At 33.5% G+C, this 13,824-nt stretch overlaps 3 non-coding genes across 3 annotated transcripts; all 3 read left to right on the forward strand.

The window, feature by feature from the left end:
* The first annotated feature begins 351 nt into the window (after positions 1-351).
* Positions 352-552, forward strand: LOC125035547. Its single transcript, XR_007115832.1, has one exon. It is a non-coding gene; the product is annotated as a small nucleolar RNA U3 (small nucleolar RNA).
* Positions 553-6,521: 5,969 nt separating this feature from the next.
* LOC125035486 lies at positions 6,522-6,722 on the forward strand. The gene has a single exon (XR_007115776.1). It is a non-coding gene; the product is annotated as a small nucleolar RNA U3 (small nucleolar RNA).
* A 1,414-nt stretch (positions 6,723-8,136) lies between these two features.
* LOC125035544 lies at positions 8,137-8,337 on the forward strand. Its single transcript, XR_007115829.1, has one exon. It is a non-coding gene; the product is annotated as a small nucleolar RNA U3 (small nucleolar RNA).
* The last annotated feature ends 5,487 nt before the right edge of the window (positions 8,338-13,824 follow it).

Raw genomic sequence — 13,824 nt, forward strand, 5'->3', positions numbered from 1 at the left:
ATACATGTGTGCTTATATATGTATAGCTATAAAATACACATACATATACATATATATGTATATGTATTGTATATATATATATCACACATGCATATATATATATATATATATATATATATATACATGCATGTACACATGTACATTTATATACATGTGTTTATATTTATATGTACGAACACACCCACACATATATATTGTTAGGTATATGTATGGAAATACGTATGTATGTATATATGTACGGCTATTTATATATATGCATATATAATATATATTTATATATAAACATTTATATTTATCTATACATAGTCATCAGTAAAACTTTATTGGGACGACAAACCTTAGACTATATTTAAGATCATACTTTATAGGATCAATTCTATAGTGAGATTGCCGGGTTTCTCGCCGAGATTCTCGGAATATATTCAACCACGATGAGGACTCTTAGTGTGAGCCTCTGAGCGGGAAGCGGTTCTTACGTATTTTGTAAGAGCATTGATGACCGTTCTGGCTCGGTCTACCGTGTCCAGATGAGGCTCACGCAGACTGAGTGGTTGAATAAGAATCCACTAGAATTGTCACTTTTGAAATCTCCATAATAGGAGAGACAAAATATGATAAAATTAAACGAGATCCACCTTGCCTCTTATACTGTTTTAAGATTTCAAGGAAAAAAATAATTGCTGAAACTAAAAAAGTTGATATCGGCAGTAAATGTTATCAGTCTAGTTATATTTAAAAGATAAATATGAATTTTCATACGTATACATATATATGTGTATACATAAATATGTCATATATACACCTACCTTGCTCACCCCCCCCCCCCCCCCCAAACACACACATACAAGAAACAGGTGAATTGAAACCCCTGATTCCTCTTATATGTATATATATGTTTATGTATATTGATATGTATTTTTAGTAGGGGAAGTTACCGTCGTGGCACAAGTGTCAGCGCGCCGAACCGCGGTTGCTTAGGAAGGGCATCCAATCAGGCAAGGGTGACACTGCCATATAACCTCTCAATAGTTACTTGAGAGAGGCCTATGTCCTGCAGTGCAATGAATGGCTGTAAAAAACAAACAAGAGTATAGTTTATGTGATTTCCATTTATATACATGTTATATTATATATGTTTATTGTATGTTTGCATATTTTATATTTGCAAATTTAATACAATATATGTGATATATATGATATATGATTATATATTTTTGATATATGTATACATATATTTATCATATAAATATTTATATATCTGTAAACATACCATATATATGTATATGCATACATTTCTAAGCATATATGTATACATTTATATGCATATATATGTAGATTTATGAAAATTTATATTTATAAATTCATATGTTTATATATAGGCACATATTTATATGTATGTTTTGTGTGTATGCATATATTTATGTATATAAAGCATATTTGCCATCACGATGCGGTGTTTGACGAACTAACACCGGGAGCCACCTTGCCTGTTCATACTGTTTGAAGCTCATAGGAAAAAAAGAATCATTGCTAAAATCTGTCCAGTTATGTAAAAAAAAAAAAAAAAAAAAAAAAAAAAAAAAAAAAAAAAAATATATATATATTTGTATATACAAATATATAAATATCTATATGAATATATATATATATATATATATGTATTTACATACTATATACAAATGTTCATATTTATATAAATATATACATGTGTGCTTATATATGTATAGATATAAAATACACATACATATATATATATATATATATATATATATATATATATCACACATGTGTGTATATATATACATGTGTTTATATTTATATGTACGAACACACCCACACACACATATATATATATATATATTATATATATATATATAATGTGTATATATAATGTATATATTATCTATATATATGAATATACATATATAGATATGGATAGACATACATATACAAATATATATATACATATATATATGAATATATATATACACACATGGACATATATATATATATATATATATAGTAATGTATATATAATCTATATTTATGACTATACATATATGGATATATGAATGTATATATAATCTTTATATATGACTATACATATATGGATATATATATGAATGTATATATTATCTATATATATATATATATATATATGAATATACATATATGAATTCATATATGGATAGACATATACAAATATATATATATATATGTATATATATATATGAGCACACACACACACACACACATATATATATATATATATATATATATATATGAATATACACATGAATATTTATACATATATGATTATATATACTTCTATGAATATATACATATATATAAATATATATATAGGAATGTTTATGTATGTATATATGTTTGTGTTAATTTGTATATGTATGTGTTTATATGTATATAAGTATGTATATATTTATATATATGTATATATCTATATGTATGTATTTATATATATGTATATGCATATAGTATAAATATATATGTATGCCTATATATATACATATATGAGGGTTGAGATTAAGAGCGTTTTCTTTGAAATCTGTCCTGTATTACGGCAAGATATGGTTAGGGTGAAATTAAAATATTAATCCCATTTGTCTTATATCTCGGTTTTTCACCTTTGCCATTCTTAACATATAAGGGTGATTGCATATAAAAGAGGGACAAAAAAATACACTTTGAAACCCACTACCTCATATTTCAACCAAATTTGTATCAAACATTCCTACATACAAAATATGAAAAACTGCAAAATTTCTGACCCAAATTCCAAGTGGTTCAAAAATTATGAGGGTTTAAATTTTGGTTCAGTTTACCCTGTTTTTACCCCATGGTCGCCATTATGGATTTTCAAAGAAAACAGCTATATCTTTTGATCCAATGGCCTAATGAAATTGAGAATTTAAACTTAGACAAATTTCGGGGATGTCAAATCCACATTTAGATAGAAAATAGTTATTTTCCAATGGAAAAATGCTCGTTATAAAGGTTTAAAAGTCCGGGCACTGGGGGTCACAGGAAACAAAATTACCAGAAGTGCCCAAGCATAACCGATTTCAAACTTTGTGTGGGTCATCTATACATAATAGATCACTTATATTAGAAAAATCTCAATGGTACTTTTTCGGCATCTAAAGTTATAATCATTTTAATAATACATAATTGTATAGCTTGTTTGGTAAAGAATATGCAAACAATTTTTTTTTCTGAGAAGAATATTAGTAATTTGCAAATATTAATAATAGTTTATCTGTTTTCATTTTCAACTTGTTACTTATTTTTAATTAACTGATATTCCGTTAATAATTATTTAAAAATTATTTTCCTGGAGTTTTAACCAAATTTCCTTTACATGTAGTTTATTAGAAAAATCACACTCCAAACAAGTCTGCACTATACTCTCAAACGTTATCTTCTAGACGCCATTGTTTTTATCTTTTTTACCCATGTATGAAAAACTCGCATAACTTCATAAGGAGGCTAAACTGACATGGTAGACAATATTGAGAAAGTGACAAAGTATACTTCGATAAGTTTAGTAGTCTAAAAGTGAAACATTATCATGGAAGCAGAAGAATGTTATGTAGCGAAAAGTAAAAATAAAATATACGTCATTATAACGAACAAAAAAACAATCATACCATCAGGGTCTTTCCCAGGGACGCCAATGGGGGGAAAGGGGGACCCCATGCTCTATTTACCTCCCTTCAAGGTCTCCCCCCTCCCCCCCAATACCAATTTAAAGTTTTTTGTTCACTTTGCTTATCTACCCCCCTTGCCCTCAAGAAACAGGTGAATTGACTTTTTTTTTTTTTTTTTTTTCTTGGCTATCAACCAGCAGCATGTGGCCAAGGTTATTAAGCCAATGGATCCTATTTATTCTATCAATCTATATAATGTCATAAAGTTTTGTCTCCTTTAGAAAAGCAATTACTTTACTTAACATTTTTCATCGTCTGATAATAGATTTGATATTGTAAATTCTTTGTTTTTTATTCTGAAATAGTTTTGGAGTGGTTGTCTGTGATATGAATAATTTGGGCATTCAATTATTAGATGGTAGATGGTTGATGGTAAGGCTGGTGTTGCAGTCAGGGCATTGTGGAAGGGAAGGTCTTCTCAATATAGGGAGTGAGGTGCATCGGTCTTGTTGCGTTTGACCCTAAGGCGGGCCAACACCACCACCTCCCTTCGTTCTCTTCTGTATGCTGTGTACCACGGCTCTATTGTGGTTTTAATTTTATTATTTATTTGTAGGTTGGTCCACTCACTTTGCCACAGATGTTTTTTTTCCTTTTATAAGAGACACAAAACACTTGATATCTGTACGAATAAAGGTATCCAAATCATCAGTTGACCTGGCTAATTTGTCAGCCTGTTCATTGCCATGGATACAAGAGTGGCCTGGTATCCATATTAGCTTGATTGATTTGATGGCACCGTGTAGCTTACGAATGATATTACCAAGCAATTAATTTTTAGTGGTTTCTAATGATTTAATAGATTTAAGTGAACTTAATGAATCAGAAAAAATAACCATTCTATCGTGGGTCGTCGATAGGGCAAAATCGATAGCTTTCTCAATGGCAAAAAGTTCGGCAAGAAAGATCGATGTATGATTCGGCAGTCGAAACTTCAATTGACATTCAGTCGACCATACACCCGCACCCACACCCTTATTTGTCTTGGAGCCCTCGGTATATATATGAAAAAAGATGGATGTTTAATAAGGATCTCTGAACCGCTGGCGTACCTCCACCTCCGGCGCCATGGCCTTAGCTGATGGAAGCCAAGCTTCCATAATGGAAAAATCGGGTGTTTCCCATGGCGCTATGTTTGACTGTACTAGGGTATCGATAGTAGAGAGATCTATACCGACTTTCTCGACGAGGTCGTGGCAAAGGGCCTATTGCCTCCATTGCCAATAGGATGGCTCGGGTATCGAGCCACCTTAGCGGCATAGGTCAGTGCTAATTGGCCGCGTCTGAGTCGGAGGGGAGGTACTCCTGACCACCTCAAGACACTCGATCTGAGTGCACTTCAGGGCTCCAAGACACACGTAAACAAGCATTCTGCACAGCATCCATTCCTTTCAAAGTCGAGTTTGATGCTGAGCTATACACGATTGACCCATAATCTACTTTAGACCTAACCATGGCTTTATATATCATTAGCAAAGACTTTCTATCAGCTCCCCATTTATTACCAGCAATGCTCTTTAATAAATTTAGTGCTTTTCGACATTTATTCTTTAACTGACCAATGTGGTCTTTCCAATTGAGTCTACAATCAAAGAGTAGACCAAGAAATGTAGCAGAATTTTGAATGGGTATTGGGTAGTTATCTAAAGTTAGTCTGATGTTTGGTTTTCTTTATCGGTGAATAAATTACCCCAATTCTCTTTCTTGTGGAAAACTTAAAACCCCACTGGAGGCCCCAGTTATGAATCATATCCAGTGCCAATTGGATGCATTTTGTCAAGAACTCTGCATTATTGCTGGAATGCCATAATGCCCAATCATCGGCGTATAGTGAGTATTTAAGATTCCGAGGGGGAGCTGGTACGATGTCATTTATGAATATGAATATATACAAATATGTATATGCACACACACACACACACACACACATATATATATATATATTTATATACACATATAGCCACCCTAGTATAATGACCCGGTCAACTACATAATATCAAAATGGTGCCAAGTAGTTAGTCAAATATATACATAATATATACAAATCAATATGCATGTATATATGTACATGCATATGTATACATATATATATGTATATGTGTGTACATATGTCTATACATATATTTATTATAATGTTTACAAATGTATGAGTATATGTAGTATGTTTACAGATGTATACATATATGACAAAGACTATATGTATATATGTATACGTATTCATTATTAAATGTTATATCATACATATAAATATATATATATAATGATGCATTGCACACATACACACGTGGATGGGTGTATATATGTATGCAAATATATACATAAGCATATATATGTATGCGTATACAAATATATATATATATATATTTACCTACTATATATGAATGTTTGTATATACACATATGCGTGCATCTATATGTGTGTGTGTGAATATATATGGATACACATATATGCATATATATATATATATATATATATATATACATGCACACATACATTCATATATGCATATATATATACATGCACACATTCATTCATATATGTATATACATATGTGTGTATATACGCACACACATCTATATACATATATGTATATCTGTGTATTGTATTTATATTTATATGCACGCATGCATGTACATATACATATACATGAACACATATATGGTTACATTTATGTATGGAAAACATATGTATGCATATGTATGGCTATTTATATGTACATTATAAACATTTACATTTATTTATACATGGTCATCAGTAAAACTCTGTTGGAACGACAAACCTGAGGCCATAGTTAAGATCATACTTTATAGGATCAATTCTATAGTGAGATTGCCGGGTTTCTCGCCGAGATTCTCGGAATATATTCAACCACGATGAGGACTCATAGTGTGAGCCTCTGAGCGGGAAGCGGTTCTTACGTATTTTGTAAGAGCATTGATGTCCGTTCTGGCTCGGTCTACCGTGTCCAGATGAGGCTCACGCAGACTGAGTGGTTGAATATTACTCCACTAGAATTGTTACTTTTGAAATCTCCATCACAGGAGAGACAAAATATGGTAAATTAAAGCGGGAATCGCCTTGCCTGAGGTACCTGTCCAGCTATATATAAAAAAATAAAAATATACATTATACATGTATATTTATATATTTGCAGCGACGATATTAGATAGCAAAGAAAGTTACCGGGTTAACGTCGAAAAATAAGAGCCAATAAGCCAGTATTACTAAATAACTCTTGCACCCATCCATGTGTGTATGTGTGCAATGCATCAATATATATATATGTATATGTATGATATAACATTTAATAATGAATATGTATACATATATATACATATAGTCTTTGTCATATATGTATACATCTGTAAACATACTACATATATTCATACATTTGTAAACATTATAATAAATATATGTATAAACATATGTACACACACATATATACATGTATATATGTATACATATACATGTACATATATACATGCATATTGATTTGTATATAGTATGTTTACATATACATATGTATGTATATTTTGCGTTTATGTATATGCATTTATATAAAGTATGTGCCTATCGCCGATGCGGTGTTTGACGAACTACTTGGCACCATTTTGATATCATGTAGTTGACTGGGTCATTTTACTAGGGTGGCTATATGTATATATATATGCATATATATGTATATATTCATATTCATATGTATTTATATGCAAATTATATATATATGTGTGTGTGCACGAATATTTTGTGTATATATGTATTTATATATTTATATGTGAATGAATATAAATATTTGTATATATGTATGCATGCATAGTTATGTGTATATATATGTATGTGTGTATGAACATTAGTATTTGTATGTATGTATGCATTCATAGTTAAGTGTGTATGTATATGTTTATATGTATATGTATATGTATATGTATGGAAATATATACATAAGCATATATATGTGTATATATAAATATATATATGTATATATATACATATATATATATGATTACATGCACATGTATTTACATACCATATATAGATGTTCATATATGTAAATATATATACACACATATATGTGTGAATTTATATATATGGACATATGTATATGCTTATATATGTATATATATTGTGCGTATTTATATGCATATATGTATATATATTATGTGTATTTATATGCATACATGTATATAAATATATATGCATACATGTATATAAATATATATGCATACATGTATATAAATATATATGCATACATGTATATAAATATATATACACATATGTATGAAAATATATATGTATGTATATATGTATGGGTATTTATATACATATATGTATTATATAAACATTTAAATTTACCTATACATAGTCATCAGTGAAACTCTATTGGGACGACAAACCATAAGCTATGGTTAAGATCATACTTTATAGGATCAATTCTATAGTGAGATTGCCGGGTTTCTCGCCGAGATTCTCGGAATATATTCAACCACGATGAGGACTCTTAGTGTGAGCCTCTGAGCGGGAAGCGGTTCTTACGTATTTTGTAAGAGCATTGATGACCGTTCTGACTCGGTCTACCGTGTCCAGATGAGGCTCACGCAGACTGAGTGGTTGAATATTAATCCACTCGAATTGTTACTTTTGAAATTTCCATCACAGGAGAGACGAAATATGATAAAATTAAACGAGATCCACCTCACCTGTTCATACTGTTTGAAGGTTTCAGAAAAAAAATAATCATTGCTAAAACAGTAAATGCTACCAGACCAGTTATGTTTAAAAAGAAGATTATAAAAAATACGTATATATATATATATATATATATATATATATAGCGACGATAGCAAGGAAGGTTACCGTATTAATGTCGAAAAATAAAGTAAAATAACTTAATCATGCCCTTACTAGCTTGTTCCTCTTGCACCCCTCCATGTGTTTGTGCACATTACATTATAACATATAATGTGTAATATATATATATATATATATATATATATATATATAGTAGATACGATATAGATATATAATACATGATTTATGAAGTACATGTAATATATATGAGGTACAATATATATATATTTATATGTATAATATGGAATATATAAATATATATCTATACATGTATATGTATATAATTTTAAGTATGCACATGTATATATATATATATATATATATACCATATTGCTGAGAGTTTTATGTTTTTAAGGTGTTAGAAATACTATATATTGCGAAACGGTGTTAAATGATTGGTATTACACGTCATATTTAAAATAGTTTGCCTTTGGTGTTTAATAGATCCTCATATCCTTTGCGTAAAAGAACTGTGGAGAAGAAGGGTAAAAACGAAGCGCAACACTGCAATTGTCTCAGATAAATAAAGGTTTATACCTAGCCAAGTCAAAGGAGATTCCTTTTCTTGATGATAGGAGGTCTTTTGTTTTTTAATAATTTGATAATGATTTGATATGATTTAAGTTTTAGTTATTTAGTGTTATCATCATCATCATCATCATTTTGGAGATAACGTCGGCAGGGGCGCATACCCTTTGCTTCCACCTACGAGGGTCCTTCATGGCGAGCCGCCAGGCAGTGGCCCGGCCCATCTCTAGTTCCTCACGACAGGTTTAATCGATCTGCCCAAGCCCTTCTCGGTCGTCCCACAGGCCTCCTCCACCCAGTGTTAGTGTTGTCACGGACAGAGACAACCTGATAGGCAGGGTCATCTTGCGGGAATCGAGCCAAGTAGCTGTATAGCCTGAGTTGGCGATCACGGATTGTGCAAGTAACAGGTCCTGTACCGGTCTCACGGTGCAGCCGTTGGTTGGACACATAGTCCCGCCAACTGTACCCTATGATCCGGCGCAAGGATCTGTTACAAAAGGCATCAAGACGAGATTCCAGAGCACAAAATAGCGTCCAAGTTTCGCTACCTTATAGTAAAACTGGCAGTATCAGGGCCTTGAAAACACATAGCTTGGTCCTTCTGCACAGGTACCGGCATCTCCAAGTACTCTTGTTGAGAGATTTCATGACCCCTGCTGCCAGGCCAATCTGTCTACTGACTTCCTGGTCTGACAGCCCAGAGTCGTGAACTACACTACCGAGGTATATAAAACTCTCTGTGACTTTGATGTTTTCACCACAAGCATGTACTGACTGCACAGGGTCTCCTAGTAGGCCCCCAAAATCCTGGATCTTGGTCTTGGTCCAGGAGAGCTCTAGCTCCAGGGGCTTTGCTTCGTTGCTTAATGCATCAATGGCAACATCATCAGCAAAGTCAAGGTCTGTAACCTTGATATTGCCCAGAATTGCTCCACAGTGACTTTGGACAGTAGCTCTACCCAGTATCCAATCCATGCAAGTGTTTAAAAGTGTTGGTGCAAGAACACAGCCTTGCCTCACGCCTGAACTAATAGGGAAGAAGCTCGACAGGTCCCCACCACACTTTACAGTACTTTCAGTGCCTGTATACAGGATTGCTATTAATCCAACAACACTTGTAAGAATTCCTTTTAGCCTCAGGATCTCCCAGAGTGATTCGCGATGCACAGTATCAAACGCCTTTTTGAGGTTGATGTAGGCTGCGAGCAGCCCACGTCTGAAAGGATGCGGCCTATTTTAGACTTACCAGGAGTGAATCCAGATTGCTCTGGCCTTTGGTGCCTCAGCAGGTGGTCTTTTATATGTCTCAGTAGGATGTGCACGAGTACCTTGCCTGGTAACTAAGTAGTGTAATGCCTCAGTGATTGCTGCAGTCCCAGTGATCCCCTTTCCCCTTCCAGAGAGGGATGACCACACATCTCAGCAGGTCAGGGGGAATGGTACTAGTGTGCCAGATGGCAGACAGGACTGCATGCAAGCCCCTCGCCATAGGTTCTCCACCAGCCTTTAACAATTCAGCTGGGATGCCACAAACACCTGCTGCTATACCACTCTTCAGCTTGGAGATCGCCCCCCTGACTTCAGTTTGGGAGGGTGGATCCTCGCTGATGGGTGGATGGAGTGACCTCTACTATCGAGGGTTGAAGTCTGCTGGAGATGGCTATGGCTACTCCCTGGAGATGGTGGCCATCGTTGCGGCCCGACTAGTAATAAGTGTAGCCATCCATACTGATTGTGCTGCTGCCAGGTCTTCTCACCTCCGAGAGAGCAGCCACCTCAACTCTCAGCTGCTTCAATTCCCTCGACAGTAGTGGTAACCGATCGTCCTGTCGCAGGGACCGGACGTTCCAAGCCTCACCCTGACAGCCCGCCTGAAGTCTAACCTCTGGCAGTCACTCCAGGTGGGGGCCACCTCTGCCACCCCTACCGACGCCGCCCCATACAGAGGAGGATGGCTGGCTGCAGGTCTCATAATCCGCCTGCAGGGCTCCCTGGGGCTTTCCCCCTCAAGCATCATGCCAAGTTGGCCACTGGGACCCAGATTGGATGAAGGGTAACCTCTCCTCACCCGAGTCCCTGTGGTCGCCAACCCAGAGGGACCCACAGCCCACCGTTCTTGCTGGGTGGGATGGACTTTAGCCCTCCCCCCAGCACCAACAACTATACGCTTCATTGCCAGTGGTTATCTCGGGGGCACAGACTGGCAAGGCCTGCCTCCCCACAGCCACCCATTAACCCCAGGGGGCACAAGGGCAGCAGTTAGTACGAAGCCAGGACGTAACCTTAAGAAAAGATTTCCTTCTTGATTATGAGATGTAGAAATGACAATTTAACAAAATATATGACTTTTAAGAGATGTTTTGCATTCCTGATACACAAACATATACACACACACATATATATCCATTCATGTATCATATATACATATATGTACACAGAAAACTATCGTTAGGAGGGGTATTGAAACCTTCAATAACGAATGGAAGGGTTGGTATTTTGGGGTTCGAATTGGTCTCGCTATTGTTCTTAATATATCGAATAGTTGTACTGGAAATTTCTATGGAGGATGCATGATGATCTTATTCCCGAAAAGGATGGAATATGCCTTGCAGTATGCAGACAGGCTACAGGCCTTCTGGATACTAGGGTATAATAATAATGAGTGACAAGAAAACTTTTTTTTTTTTCCTGGAAGCACCAACGCTGCGAGATATGTATATGTTAACTATACACCAGGTAGGTAATGACACCGCCCCCTCCCCTATTTTCAACTTCCCTTTTGCTCGATATTTAGAAGAAAAATATTTGTATTAGTAGAAATGAATGCAAACCCCTTTTCTTATATGTCTACTTTTGTATCTAATGCAGCGTTTAACAGATTTCAACCAGAGAATGTGATTGCGAGGAGTGGCCGAATCACCGCAGGGTTGGTTAGGTAGATGCACGCAAGTGGTGTCGGGGAGGTGACGGATATCACTCCTTGCTGATTTTCTGAAAGCAGATATGTAGAAATCCTTGAGGAGGTTTTTCTCCCAGCAGATAGGGCTATGGTGTTTCATGAAACGGATCCCTTCTACTTCAGGACAACAGCCCTATCCATGCCAGTCGTGTTGTCTAAGATTGGTTTAGTGAACACATTGCGCCTCTGTCACATCCACCCAGATCCCCGAATCTCAACCCAATTGAAAACGTGTGGGCAGCCATGTCAAAATACATGCATAAAGACCACACCCGTAATCATGTTGCAGTCGTGAATAATGCCTTTACAAGCATGGGAACGTCTGTTGCGTGCGTTGAAAGCCGAGTTAGTGGTGTTTATGTTTCGACGAATAAACTGTTTTGGCATCAGGGGGTAGAAACAAAATATTAAACATGAATATATTACAAGTACCTTATTTTCCATGGTTTGATCTTAATGAAATATGTCAATAGTCCTAAGGTAATATAGTAACAATAAAACGTGTTACTAGCACTTGTCTTGGGCAATGCCTAACACATGTGTTCTCTCGTACTACGACGATAGGCCCAACATTCAAAAATTGTATAAGAAAGCTAATTGATTAGTGACCAAGTACAACCTCTTAATTTGTGATTTACCAATATATATATACATATATATATATATATATATATATATATTTGTGTATATATATTGTATATAGTTTGCATATTATATATGTATGTTTATACATTTATATTTATTTATAATATATGTATATGTATATATGTATATGTATATTTATATATGTCTATTTATATATATATATTTATATATATATATTTATATATGTCTATTTATATATATTTATATATGTCTATTTATATATATGTATATATAGATGTATTTATATATACATATATATTTATAAATGTATATATTTATGAATATATATATATATATATATATATATATATATATATTTATATATATATATATCTGTATATATAAAGTATGTACGTATAAATATATATATATGTTTATATATATATATATATATATATATATATATATATATATATATCTGTATATATAAAGTATGTACGTATAAATATATATTTGTATTATATATTTTGTATATAAGGATATTTTTATATTTATATATTTATTTGTATATATTTATATTTATATATATGTGTATATCCCAATGCCGCCGGGGAAAATTAATATAAAATGGGAAAAATGCTGGGCTCCTTTTCTATATTTTTTTTTGTGAAATGTCTCTGCACATATATGGCTCTGCTACTCTAATGTTATAAACATTAGTAACAGCAAAATAAGATAACGTAAAAATATTTTCGTAAATCAAAGAAAGAGGGTAAACGGATGAGGCAGACAGTACCCGTAACTGGCTCATTAGTGACTTAGTACAAGTGTAGCCATCTATGTGTAAACAAAATCAAACAAGTAGCTCACAGTGGGTATAGCACGTACATACACGTCATGCCCGTCGGCATTGAGATATGTATTGATATATATTTAAATAAAGATCTTTATATGGATGTATCTATAATATCGATATATGTATATGTATTTAGAATATATATATATATATATATATGTTATGTATTATATTTATTTATATATGTAAATTTATATATTTACATAAATATAAATTTGTATATATATATATAATCACATATATATATTCATATAAATATTAACTTACTTGCATCTTCATATATTATGCATTTATATGTCTCTTCATATTTGTATTTA

This window comes from Penaeus chinensis, chromosome 19, assembly GCF_019202785.1.
Source record: "Penaeus chinensis breed Huanghai No. 1 chromosome 19, ASM1920278v2, whole genome shotgun sequence".
Taxonomy (NCBI): Eukaryota; Metazoa; Arthropoda; class Malacostraca; order Decapoda; family Penaeidae; genus Penaeus; species Penaeus chinensis.